General features: G+C 42.3%; 7 non-coding genes across 7 annotated transcripts; all 7 read right to left on the bottom strand.

The window, feature by feature from the left end:
• Positions 1–666: 666 nt before the first annotated feature.
• LOC144793759 (U4 spliceosomal RNA) lies at positions 667–806 on the bottom strand. Its single transcript, XR_013603228.1, has one exon. It is a non-coding gene; the product is annotated as a U4 spliceosomal RNA (small nuclear RNA).
• A 1,929-nt stretch (positions 807–2,735) lies between these two features.
• Positions 2,736–2,875, bottom strand: LOC144793585 (U4 spliceosomal RNA). Its single transcript, XR_013603070.1, has one exon. It is a non-coding gene; the product is annotated as a U4 spliceosomal RNA (small nuclear RNA).
• A 1,929-nt stretch (positions 2,876–4,804) lies between these two features.
• On the bottom strand, positions 4,805–4,944 carry LOC144793917 (U4 spliceosomal RNA). Its single transcript, XR_013603367.1, has one exon. It is a non-coding gene; the product is annotated as a U4 spliceosomal RNA (small nuclear RNA).
• Positions 4,945–6,873: 1,929 nt separating this feature from the next.
• LOC144793019 (U4 spliceosomal RNA) lies at positions 6,874–7,013 on the bottom strand. Its single transcript, XR_013602692.1, has one exon. It is a non-coding gene; the product is annotated as a U4 spliceosomal RNA (small nuclear RNA).
• Positions 7,014–8,942: 1,929 nt separating this feature from the next.
• On the bottom strand, positions 8,943–9,082 carry LOC144793593 (U4 spliceosomal RNA). Its single transcript, XR_013603077.1, has one exon. It is a non-coding gene; the product is annotated as a U4 spliceosomal RNA (small nuclear RNA).
• A 1,929-nt stretch (positions 9,083–11,011) lies between these two features.
• LOC144793729 (U4 spliceosomal RNA) lies at positions 11,012–11,151 on the bottom strand. Its single transcript, XR_013603201.1, has one exon. It is a non-coding gene; the product is annotated as a U4 spliceosomal RNA (small nuclear RNA).
• A 1,929-nt stretch (positions 11,152–13,080) lies between these two features.
• LOC144793007 (U4 spliceosomal RNA) lies at positions 13,081–13,220 on the bottom strand. The gene has a single exon (XR_013602681.1). It is a non-coding gene; the product is annotated as a U4 spliceosomal RNA (small nuclear RNA).
• Positions 13,221–13,390: the final 170 nt, after the last annotated feature.

The following is a 13,390-nucleotide window of genomic DNA, read 5'->3' as shown; positions in this document are numbered from 1 at the left end:
GTTGAAGTTTGGAATATAAAATACCGCAATAATCAGGGTTCAGTGGGTCCCGCAGGTCTGTGGGCGCCAGTGCAACTGCACCTGCTGCACCAACAGAAGCTACGCCCCTGTCATAGAGCTGGGTAACATCAATTACTCAGTGCCACAAAGAGCATTAGAAATAAACTTTACATAATGTCAAACGGCAAAAACAAGAGCTTTGTCAGTTCTTGTTCTGTTTCAAACACTCCATACAATCTGTATGAACCCTCTCCACATTTTCCTACTGATAACAAATGCCTTCGCTCCCAGAAAAAAACTTTCTGGGCGGTTAGTGCACATTTGAATGGGAGATGAGACCTCGGAAGAGCCCAGCCCTGCGCCGGACTGCGAGTCACCTCAGAGAGCAGAAACAAAGCCCGTCCTCTGCCCATCACTGACCCAAGCGAATCCGTGGAGCAAAGATGAGAACAAAGGGGAAGAAATAAAAGAATAACGAAAACTCATCAAGGAAAATAAATCCCTAAATTACTGCTGTATTTAAAAAGCTGAGAAAACAAAAGAGAACGTAAAGAGTAAACTGAAGCCAAATAGAGTCACCATTTTGTCCTTGACACAGATCACAAACCTGCAAGTAAATTGCATTGCAAAATAAACTATCTTATTTTTTAATTACATATTCTCCAGTCTCCGAAGAGATTGTCAAAAATTGCCATTTCGACTATATTTCAAGTCTACATAACGGGGTATTGGGTAAAGTTTTCAACAAGCAATAATCGCGTCTCGGTTAAACCTCATTGGCTACGATACTGCCACTGCGCAAAGCTAAACAATTTAGTGTGAATTTCATGCACACTTGCCCTAGTACCTCATGTTACAAAGAACATGATTCCTTTTCAAAAGATGTTATCTGTTTATGCATAACTACTCCTCCACTGCTTCTGATAGGCAATGTAAGACATATAATGGTGTTGTTTTACTAATTTCTATCAGCTCTCTGCCCCAAACCGTCGATAGCCACATGCAGAGAATTATGGGAAATTGTATGCTAAATAGCTGTCCAGGTAAGCAGCACCCTCCCAAGTTATGGATTTGATGCTCAGGCAGATATACCTTCACACAAAGATGAGATCTAGGCTGCTAACCATGGGTTGTGGAAAATATAAGAAGCACAAATTCATAATAGCATCCTCATAGGTCCCACTGTCTTCAAATGTTTACTAGAGAAGGAACGGCAATCAATTTAAAGGAAAATAAATGATAGATACATTTTTCCATATTCCATAATGCACGTCTGCCATTTCATGGCACTACATAGTTGCATTTGCTGCATTTCATTTTTAGCTTTAGGAGGTACAATATACTGGTTTCCTGGTTTTCAAAACATTTTAGGGGAAGATTCACAAGGACCTGACGCAACTGCATGGATGCATAAGTTTCCTTGAGTCAGTGCTGAATGTCCTTGTGCCACGATGAATGTGCTGTATTTACAATACAGCGCTCCATGGCGCAAGAATTAACAGATGCGTCAGAAATTCTGACGCATCTGTTGGCACAAAAGTGACGCATTGCTGGAAATGCTCATGAAAGTGACGCAAAAAGCCCTGAGTCATAACTTATGCCTGGTCTGTGCAGGCATAGGGATTTTGACACAGTGAAGGCTTAGAGTGATGTAGTGAAATCTTGTAGATTTCAGTGCTTGAGTTCTAGAAGGCTTTTAGCGTGGGAACGCCCACCCTGCATACATTATACCTGACGCAGGTATAATATGATGCGGGACTTTACAATGTGACACATCTCCCTAGATGCGTCACATTGTAAATGGGCCGAAACATTTATGCCGCAGCTGCGTCACAATACAGATTTTTATACTTGCCCTATATATGGCTGTGTGTACGTTGTGTGTCTCCGTCTGCATGCAGCATACAAATGTGCCAGATCTGGTAGCCCAGTTGGGCTGATGCAGCCACACAAGAGCTCTTTGCCTGACCTCATTGTCACCAATTCAAATCAGAGAGGATCCATGCAGTCTTTCAAGGCTCTCAGGTGAAAAAATGGGCCCTAGAGCAAGGAAGAAAATAGGCCCCCTTGTTGAAGTTTGGAATATAAAATACCGCAATAATCAGGGTTCAGTGGGTCCCGCAGGTCTGTGGGCGCCAGTGCAACTGCACCTGCTGCACCAACAGAAGCTACGCCCCTGTCATAGAGCTGGGTAACATCAATTACTCAGTGCCACAAAGAGCATTAGAAATAAACTTTACATAATGTCAAACGGTAAAAACAAGAGCTTTGTCAGTTCTTGTTCTGTTTCAAACACTCCATACAATCTGTATGAACCCTCTCCACATTTTCCTACTGATAACAAATGCCTTCGCTCCCAGAAAAAAACTTTCTGGGCGGTTAGTGCACATTTGAATGGGAGATGGGACCTCGGAAGAGCCCAGCCCTGTGCCGGACTGCGAGTCACCTCAGAGAGCAGAAACAAAGCCCGTCATCTGCCCATCACTGACCCAAGCGAATCCGTGGAGCAAAGATGAGAACAAAGGGGAAGAAATAAAAGAATAACGAAAACTCATCAAGGAAAATTAATCCCTAAATTACTGCTGTATTTAAAAAGCTGAGAAAACAAAAGAGAACGTAAAGAGTAAACTGAAGCCAAATAGAGTCACCGTTTTGTCCTTGACACAGATCACAAACCTGCAAGTAAATTGCATTGCAAAATAAACTATCTTATTTTTTAATTACATATTCTCCAGTCTCCGAAGAGACTGTCAAAAATTGCCATTTCGACTATATTTCAAATCTACATGACGGGGTATTGGGTAAAGTTTTCAATAAGCAATAATCGCGCCTCGGTTAAACCTCATTGGCTACGATACTGCCACTGCGCAAAGCTAAACAATTTAGTGTGAATTTCATGCACACTTGCCCTAGTACCTCATGTTACAAAGAACATGATTCCTTTTCAAAAGATGTTATCTGTTTATGCATAACTACTCCTCCACTGCTTCTGATAGGCAATGTAAGACATATAATGGTGTTGTTTTACTAATTTCTATCAGCTCTCTGCCCCAAACCGTCGATAGCCACATGCAGAGAATTATGGGAAATTGTATGCTAAATAGCTGTCCAGGTAAGCAGCACCCTCCCAAGTTATGGATTTGATGCTCAGGCAGATATACCTTCACACAAAGATGAGATCTAGGCTGCTAACCATGGGTTGTGGAAAATATAAGAAGCACAAATTCATAATAGCATCCTCATAGGTCCCACTGTCTTCAAATGTTTACTAGAGAAGGAACTGCAATCAATTTAAAGGAAAATAAATGATAGATACATTTTTCCATATTCCATAATGCACGTCTGCCATTTCATGGCACTACATAGTTGCATTTGCTGCATTTCATTTTTAGCTTTAGGAGGTACAATATACTGGTTTCCTGGTTTTCAAAACATTTTAGGGGAAGATTCACAAGGACCTGACGCAACTGCATGGATGCATAAGTTTCCTTGAGTCAGTGCTGAATGTCCTTGTGCCACGATGAATGTGCTGTATTTACAATACAGCGCTCCATGGCGCAAGAATTAACAGATGCGTCAGAAATTCTGACGCATCTGTTGGCACAAAAGTGACGCATTGCTGGAAATGCTCATGAAAGTGACGCAAAAAGCCCTGAGTCATAACTTATGCCTGGTCTGTGCAGGCGTAGGGATTTTGACACAGTGAAGGCGTAGAGTGATGTAGTGAAATCTTGTAGATTTCAGTGCGTCAGTTCTAGAAGGCTTTTAGCGTGGGAACGCCCACCCTGCATACATTATACCTGACGCAGGTATAATATGATGCGGGACTTTACAATGTGACACATCTCCCTAGATGCGTCACATTGTAAATGGGCCGCAACATTTATGCCGCAGCTGCGTCACAATACAGATTTTTATACTTGCCCTATATATGGCTGTGTGTACGTTGTGTGTCTCCATCTGCATGCAGCATACAAATGTGCCAGATCTGGTAGCCCAGTTGGGCTGATGCAGCCACACAAGAGCTCTTTGCCTGACCTCATTGTCACCAATTCAAATCAGAGAGGATCCATGCAGTCTTTCAAGGCTCTCAGGTGAAAAAATGGGCCCTAGAGCAAGGAAGAAAATAGGCCCCCTTGTTGAAGTTTGGAATATAAAATACCGCAATAATCAGGGTTCAGTGGGTCCCGCAGGTCTGTGGGCGCCAGTGCAACTGCACCTGCTGCACCTACAGAAGCTACGCCCCTGTCATAGAGCTGGGTAACATCAATTACTCAGTGCCACAAAGAGCATTAGAAATAAACTTTACATAATGTCAAACGGCAAAAACAAGAGCTTTGTCAGTTCTTGTTCTGTTTCAAACACTCCATACAATCTGTATGAACCCTCTCCACATTTTCCTACTGATAACAAATGCCTTCGCTCCCAGAAAAAAACTTTCTGGGCGGTTAGTGCACATTTGAATGGGAGATGAGACCTCGGAAGAGCCCAGCCCTGCGCCGGACTGCGAGTCACCTCAGAGAGCAGAAACAAAGCCCGTCCTCTGCCCATCACTGAGCCAAGCGAATCCGTGGAGCAAAGATGAGAACAAAGGGGAAGAAATAAAAGAATAACGAAAACTCATCAAGGAAAATAAATCCCTAAATTACTGCTGTATTTAAAAAGCTGAGAAAACAAAAGAGAACGTAAAGAGTAAACTGAAGCCAAATAGAGTCACCGTTTTGTCCTTGTCACAGATCACAAACCTGCAAGTAAATTGCATTGCAAAATAAACTATCTTTTTTTTTAATTACATATTCTCCAGTCTCCGAAGAGACTGTCAAAATTTGCCATTTCGACTATATTTCAAGTCTCCATGACGGGGTATTGGGTAAAGTTTTCAATAAGCAATAATCGCGCCTCGGTTAAACCTCATTGGCTACAATACTGCCACTGCGCAAAGCTAAACAATTTAGTGTGAATTTCATGCACACTTGCCCTAGTACCTCATGTTACAAAGAACATGATTCCTTTTCAAAAGATGTTCTCTGTTTATGCATAACTACTCCTCCACTGCTTCTGATAGGCAATGTAAGACATATAATGGTGTTGTTTTACTAATTTCTATCAGCTCTCTGCCCCAAACCGTCGATAGCCACATGCAGAGAATTATGGGAAATTGTATGCTAAATAGCTGTCCAGGTAAGCAGCACCCTCCCAAGTTATGGATTTGATGCTCAGGCAGATATACCTTCACACAAAGATGAGATCTAGGCTGCTAACCATGGGTTGTGGAAAATATAAGAAGCACAAATTCATAATAGCATCCTCATAGGTCCCACTGTCTTCAAATGTTTACTAGAGAAGGAACGGCAATCAATTTAAAGGAAAATAAATGATAGATAAATTTTTCCATATTCCATAATGCACTTCTGCCATTTCATGGCACTACATAGTTGCATTTGCTGCATTTCATTTTTAGCTTTAGGAGGTACAATATACTGGTTTCCTGGTTTTCAAAACATTTTAGGGGAAGATTCACAAGGACCTGACGCAACTGCATGGATGCATAAGTTTCCTTGAGTCAGTGCTGAATGTCCTTGTGCCACGATGAATGTGCTGTATTTACAATACAGCGCTCCATGGCGCAAGAATTAACAGATGCGTCAGAAATTCTGACGCATCTGTTGGCACAAAAGTGACGCATTGCTGGAAATGCTCATGAAAGTGACGCAAAAAGCCCTGAGTCATAACTTATGCCTGGTCTGTGCAGGCATAGGGATTTTGACACAGTGAAGGCTTAGAGTGATGTAGTGAAATCTTGTAGATTTCAGTGCGTGAGTTCTAGAAGGCTTTTAGCGTGGGAACGCCCACCCTGCATACATTATACCTGACGCAGGTATAATATGATGCGGGACTTTACAATGTGACACATCTCCCTAGATGCGTCACATTGTAAATGGGCCGCAACATTTATGCCGCAGCTGCGTCACAATACAGATTTTTATACTTGCCCTATATATGGCTGTGTGTACGTTGTGTGTCTCCGTCTGCATGCAGCATACAAATGTGCCAGATCTGGTAGCCCAGTTGGGCTGATGCAGCCACACAAGAGCTCTTTGCCTGACCTCATTGTCACCAATTCAAATCAGAGAGGATCCATGCAGTCTTTCAAGGCTCTCAGGTGAAAAAATGGGCCCTAGAGCAAGGAAGAAAATAGGCCCCCTTGTTGAAGTTTGGAATATAAAATACCGCAATAATCAGGGTTCAGTGGGTCCCGCAGGTCTGTGGGCGCCAGTGCAACTGCACCTGCTGCACCAACAGAAGCTACGCCCCTGTCATAGAGCTGGGTAACATCAATTACTCAGTGCCACAAAGAGCATTAGAAATAAACTTTACATAATGTCAAACGGCAAAAACAAGAGCTTTGTCAGTTCTTGTTCTGTTTCAAACACTCCATACAATCTGTATGAACCCTCTCCACATTTTCCTACTGATAACAAATGCCTTCGCTCCCAGAAAAAAACTTTCTGGGCGGTTAGTGCACATTTGAATGGGAGATGAGACCTCGGAAGAGCCCAGCCCTGCGCCGGACTGCGAGTCACCTCAGAGAGCAGAAACAAAGCCCGTCCTCTGCCCATCACTGACCCAAGCGAATCCGTGGAGCAAAGATGAGAACAAAGGGGAAGAAATAAAAGAATAACGAAAACTCATCAAGGAAAATAAATCCCTAAATTACTGCTGTATTTAAAAAGCTGAGAAAACAAAAGAGAACGTAAAGAGTAAACTGAAGCCAAATAGAGTCACCATTTTGTCCTTGACACAGATCACAAACCTGCAAGTAAATTGCATTGCAAAATAAACTATCTTATTTTTTAATTACATATTCTCCAGTCTCCGAAGAGGCTGTCAAAAATTGCCATTTCGAATATATTTCAAGTCTACATAACGGGGTATTGGGTAAAGTTTTCAACAAGCAATAATCGCGTCTCGGTTAAACCTCATTGGCTACGATACTGCCACTGCGCAAAGCTAAACAATTTAGTGTGAATTTCATGCACACTTGCCCTAGTACCTCATGTTACAAAGAACATGATTCCTTTTCAAAAGATGTTATCTGTTTATGCATAACTACTCCTCCACTGCTTCTGATAGGCAATGTAAGACATATAATGGTGTTGTTTTACTAATTTCTATCAGCTCTCTGCCCCAAACCGTCGATAGCCACATGCAGAGAATTATGGGAAATTGTATGCTAAATAGCTGTCCAGGTAAGCAGCACCCTCCCAAGTTATGGATTTGATGCTCAGGCAGATATACCTTCACACAAAGATGAGATCTAGGCTGCTAACCATGGGTTGTGGAAAATATAAGAAGCACAAATTCATAATAGCATCCTCATAGGTCCCACTGTCTTCAAATGTTTACTAGAGAAGGAACGGCAATCAATTTAAAGGAAAATAAATGATAGATACATTTTTCCATATTCCATAATGCACGTCTGCCATTTCATGGCACTACATAGTTGCATTTGCTGCATTTCATTTTTAGCTTTAGGAGGTACAATATACTGGTTTCCTGGTTTTCAAAACATTTTAGGGGAAGATTCACAAGGACCTGACGCAACTGCATGGATGCATAAGTTTCCTTGAGTCAGTGCTGAATGTCCTTGTGCCACGATGAATGTGCTGTATTTACAATACAGCGCTCCATGGCGCAAGAATTAACAGATGCGTCAGAAATTCTGACGCATCTGTTGGCACAAAAGTGACGCATTGCTGGAAATGCTCATGAAAGTGACGCAAAAAGCCCTGAGTCATAACTTATGCCTGGTCTGTGCAGGCATAGGGATTTTGACACAGTGAAGGCTTAGAGTGATGTAGTGAAATCTTGTAGATTTCAGTGCTTGAGTTCTAGAAGGCTTTTAGCGTGGGAACGCCCACCCTGCATACATTATACCTGACGCAGGTATAATATGATGCGGGACTTTACAATGTGACACATCTCCCTAGATGCGTCACATTGTAAATGGGCCGCAACATTTATGCCGCAGCTGCGTCACAATACAGATTTTTATACTTGCCCTATATATGGCTGTGTGTACGTTGTGTGTCTCCGTCTGCATGCAGCATACAAATGTGCCAGATCTGGTAGCCCAGTTGGGCTGATGCAGCCACGCAAGAGCTCTTTGCCTGACCTCATTGTCACCAATTCAAATCAGAGAGGATCCATGCAGTCTTTCAAGGCTCTCAGGTGAAAAAATGGGCCCTAGAGCAAGGAAGAAAATAGGCCCCCTTGTTGAAGTTTGGAATATAAAATACCGCAATAATCAGGGTTCAGTGGGTCCCGCAGGTCTGTGGGCGCCAGTGCAACTGCACCTGCTGCACCAACAGAAGCTACGCCCCTGTCATAGAGCTGGGTAACATCAATTACTCAGTGCCACAAAGAGCATTAGAAATAAACTTTACATAATGTCAAACGGCAAAAACAAGAGCTTTGTCAGTTCTTGTTCTGTTTCAAACACTCCATACAATCTGTATGAACCCTCTCCACATTTTCCTACTGATAACAAATGCCTTCGCTCCCAGAAAAAAACTTTCTGGGCGGTTAGTGCACATTTGAATGGGAGATGGGACCTCGGAAGAGCCCAGCCCTGCGCCGGACTGCGAGTCACCTCAGAGAGCAGAAACAAAGCCCGTCATCTGCCCATCACTGACCCAAGCGAATCCGTGGAGCAAAGATGAGAACAAAGGGGAAGAAATAAAAGAATAACGAAAACTCATCAAGGAAAATTAATCCCTAAATTACTGCTGTATTTAAAAAGCTGAGAAAACAAAAGAGAACGTAAAGAGTAAACTGAAGCCAAATAGAGTCACCGTTTTGTCCTTGACACAGATCACAAACCTGCAAGTAAATTGCATTGCAAAATAAACTATCTTATTTTTTAATTACATATTCTCCAGTCTCCGAAGAGACTGTCAAAAATTGCCATTTCGACTATATTTCAAGTCTACATGACAGGGTATTGGGTAAAGTTTTCAATAAGCAATAATCGCGCCTCGGTTAAACCTCATTGGCTACGATACTGCCACTGCGCAAAGCTAAACAATTTAGAGTGAATTTCATGCACACTTGCCCTAGTACCTCATGTTACAAAGAACATGATTCCTTTTCAAAAGATGTTATCTGTTTATGCATAACTACTCCTCCACTGCTTCTGATAGGCAATGTAAGACATATAATGGTGTTGTTTTACTAATTTCTATCAGCTCTCTGCCCCAAACCGTCGATAGCCACATGCAGAGAATTATGGGAAATTGTATGCTAAATAGCTGTCCAGGTAAGCAGCACCCTCCCAAGTTATGGATTTGATGCTCAGGCAGATATACCTTCACACAAAGATGAGATCTAGGCTGCTAACCATGGGTTGTGGAAAATATAAGAAGCACAAATTCATAATAGCATCCTCATAGGTCCCACTGTCTTCAAATGTTTACTAGAGAAGGAACTGCAATCAATTTAAAGGAAAATAAATGATAGATACATTTTTCCATATTCCATAATGCACGTCTGCCATTTCATGGCACTACATAGTTGCATTTGCTGCATTTCATTTTTAGCTTTAGGAGGTACAATATACTGGTTTCCTGGTTTTCAAAACATTTTAGGGGAAGATTCACAAGGACCTGACGCAACTGCATGGATGCATAAGTTTCCTTGAGTCAGTGCTGAATGTCCTTGTGCCACGATGAATGTGCTGTATTTACAATACAGCGCTCCATGGCGCAAGAATTAACAGATGCGTCAGAAATTCTGACGCATCTGTTGGCACAAAAGTGACGCATTGCTGGAAATGCTCATGAAAGTGACGCAAAAAGCCCTGAGTCATAACTTATGCCTGGTCTGTGCAGGCGTAGGGATTTTGACACAGTGAAGGCGTAGAGTGATGTAGTGAAATCTTGTAGATTTCAGTGCGTCAGTTCTAGAAGGCTTTTAGCGTGGGAACGCCCACCCTGCATACATTATACCTGACGCAGGTATAATATGATGCGGGACTTTACAATGTGACACATCTCCCTAGATGCGTCACATTGTAAATGGGCCGCAACATTTATGCCGCAGCTGCGTCACAATACAGATTTTTATACTTGCCCTATATATGGCTGTGTGTACGTTGTGTGTCTCCGTCTGCATGCAGCATACAAATGTGCCAGATCTGGTAGCCCAGTTGGGCTGATGCAGCCACACAAGAGCTCTTTGCCTGACCTCATTGTCACCAATTCAAATCAGAGAGGATCCATGCAGTCTTTCAAGGCTCTCAGGTGAAAAAATGGGCCCTAGAGCAAGGAAGAAAATAGGCCCCCTTGTTGAAGTTTGGAATATAAAATACCGCAATAATCAGGGTTCAGTGGGTCCCGCAGGTCTGTGGGCGCCAGTGCAACTGCACCTGCTGCACCTACAGAAGCTACGCCCCTGTCATAGAGCTGGGTAACATCAATTACTCAGTGCCACAAAGAGCATTAGAAATAAACTTTACATAATGTCAAACGGCAAAAACAAGAGCTTTGTCAGTTCTTGTTCTGTTTCAAACACTCCATACAATCTGTATGAACCCTCTCCACATTTTCCTACTGATAACAAATGCCTTCGCTCCCAGAAAAAAACTTTCTGGGCGGTTAGTGCACATTTGAATGGGAGATGAGACCTCGGAAGAGCCCAGCCCTGCGCCGGACTGCGAGTCACCTCAGAGAGCAGAAACAAAGCCCGTCCTCTGCCCATCACTGAGCCAAGCGAATCCGTGGAGCAAAGATGAGAACAAAGGGGAAGAAATAAAAGAATAACGAAAACTCATCAAGGAAAATAAATCCCTAAATTACTGCTGTATTTAAAAAGCTGAGAAAACAAAAGAGAACGTAAAGAGTAAACTGAAGCCAAATAGAGTCACCGTTTTGTCCTTGTCACAGATCACAAACCTGCAAGTAAATTGCATTGCAAAATAAACTATCTTATTTTTTAATTACATATTCTCCAGTCTCCGAAGAGACTGTCAAAAATTGCCATTTCGACTATATTTCAAGTCTCCATGACGGGGTATTGGGTAAAGTTTTCAATAAGCAATAATCGCGCCTCGGTTAAACCTCATTGGCTACAATACTGCCACTGCGCAAAGCTAAACAATTTAGTGTGAATTTCATGCACACTTGCCCTAGTACCTCATGTTACAAAGAACATGATTCCTTTTCAAAAGATGTTCTCTGTTTATGCATAACTACTCCTCCACTGCTTCTGATAGGCAATGTAAGACATATAATGGTGTTGTTTTACTAATTTCTATCAGCTCTCTGCCCCAAACCGTCGATAGCCACATGCAGAGAATTATGGGAAATTGTATGCTAAATAGCTGTCCAGGTAAGCAGCACCCTCCCAAGTTATGGATTTGATGCTCAGGCAGATATACCTTCACACAAAGATGAGATCTAGGCTGCTAACCATGGGTTGTGGAAAATATAAGAAGCACAAATTCATAATAGCATCCTCATAGGTCCCACTGTCTTCAAATGTTTACTAGAGAAGGAACGGCAATCAATTTAAAGGAAAATAAATGATAGATACATTTTTCCATATTCCATAATGCACGTCTGCCATTTCATGGCACTACATAGTTGCATTTGCTGCATTTCATTTTTAGCTTTAGGAGGTACAATATACTGGTTTCCTGGTTTTCAAAACATTTTAGGGGAATATTCAGAAGGACCTGACGCAACTGCATGGATGCATAAGTTTCCTTGAGTCAGTGCTGAATGTCCTTGTGCCACGATGAATGTGCTGTATTTACAATACAGCGCTCCATGGCGCAAGAATTAACAGATGCGTCAGAAATTCTGACGCATCTGTTGGCACAAAAGTGACGCATTGCTGGAAATGCTCATGAAAGTGACGCAAAAAGCCCTGAGTCATAACTTATGCCTGGTCTGTGCAGGCATAGGGATTTTGACACAGTGAAGGCTTAGAGTGATGTAGTGAAATCTTGTAGATTTCAGTGCGTGAGTTCTAGAAGGCTTTTAGCGTGGGAACGCCCACCCTGCATACATTATACCTGACGCAGGTATAATATGATGTGGGACTTTACAATGTGACACATCTCCCTAGATGCGTCACATTGTAAATGGGCCGCAACATTTATGCCGCAGCTGCGTCACAATACAGATTTTTATACTTGCCCTATATATGGCTGTGTGTACGTTGTGTGTCTCCGTCTGCATGCAGCATACAAATGTGCCAGATCTGGGAGCCCAGTTGGGCTGATGCAGTCACACAAGAGCTCTTTGCCTGACCTCATTGTCACCAATTCAAATCAGAGAGGATCCATGCAGTCTTTCAAGGCTCTCAGGTGAAAAAATGGGCCCTAGAGCAAGGAAGAAAATAGGCCCCCTTGTTGAAGTTTGGAATATAAAATACCGCAATAATCAAGGTTCAGTGGGTCCCGCAGGTCTGTGGGCGCCAGTGCAACTGCACCTGCTGCACCAACAGAAGCTACGCCCCTGTCATAGAGCTGGGTAACATCAATTACTCAGTGCCACAAAGAGCATTAGAAATAAACTTTACATAATGTCAAACGGCAAAAACAAGAGCTTTGTCAGTTCTTGTTCTGTTTCAAACACTCCATACAATCTGTATGAACCCTCTCCACATTTTCCTACTGATAACAAATGCCTTCGCTCCCAGAAAAAAACTTTCTGGGCGGTTAGTGCACATTTGAATGGGAGATGAGACCTCGGAAGAGCCCAGCCCTGCGCCGGACTGCGAGTCACCTCAGAGAGCAGAAACAAAGCCCGTCCTCTGCCCATCACTGACCCAAGCGAATCCGTGGAGCAAAGATGAGAACAAAGGGGAAGAAATAAAAGAATAACGAAAACTCATCAAGGAAAATAAATCCCTAAATTACTGCTGTATTTAAAAAGCTGAGAAAACAAAAGAGAACGTAAAGAGTAAACTGAAGCCAAATAGAGTCACCGTTTTGTCCTTGACACAGATCACAAACCTGCAAGTAAATTGCATTGCAAAATAAACTATCTTATTTTTTAATTACATATTCTCCAGTCTCCGAAGAGACTGTCAAAAATTGCCATTTCGACTATATTTCAAGTATCCATGACGGAGTATTGGGTAAAGTTTTCAATAAGCAATAATCGCACCTCGGTTAAACCTCATTGGCTACGATACCGCCACTGCGCAAAGCTAAACAATTTAGTGTGAATTTCATGCACACTTGCCCTAGTACCTCATGTTACAAAGAACATGATTCCTTTTCAAAAGATGTTATCTGTTTATGCATAACTACTCCTCCACTGCTTCTGATAGGCAATGTAAGACATATAATGGTGTTGTTTTACTAATTTCTATCAGCTCT

Source organism: Lissotriton helveticus, chromosome 11 (assembly GCF_964261635.1).
Source record: "Lissotriton helveticus chromosome 11, aLisHel1.1, whole genome shotgun sequence".
Lineage (NCBI taxonomy): Eukaryota > Metazoa > Chordata > Amphibia > Caudata > Salamandridae > Lissotriton > Lissotriton helveticus.
Note: the sequence above shows the minus strand (reverse complement) of the source record. Positions and strands in the feature narration are given on the sequence as shown.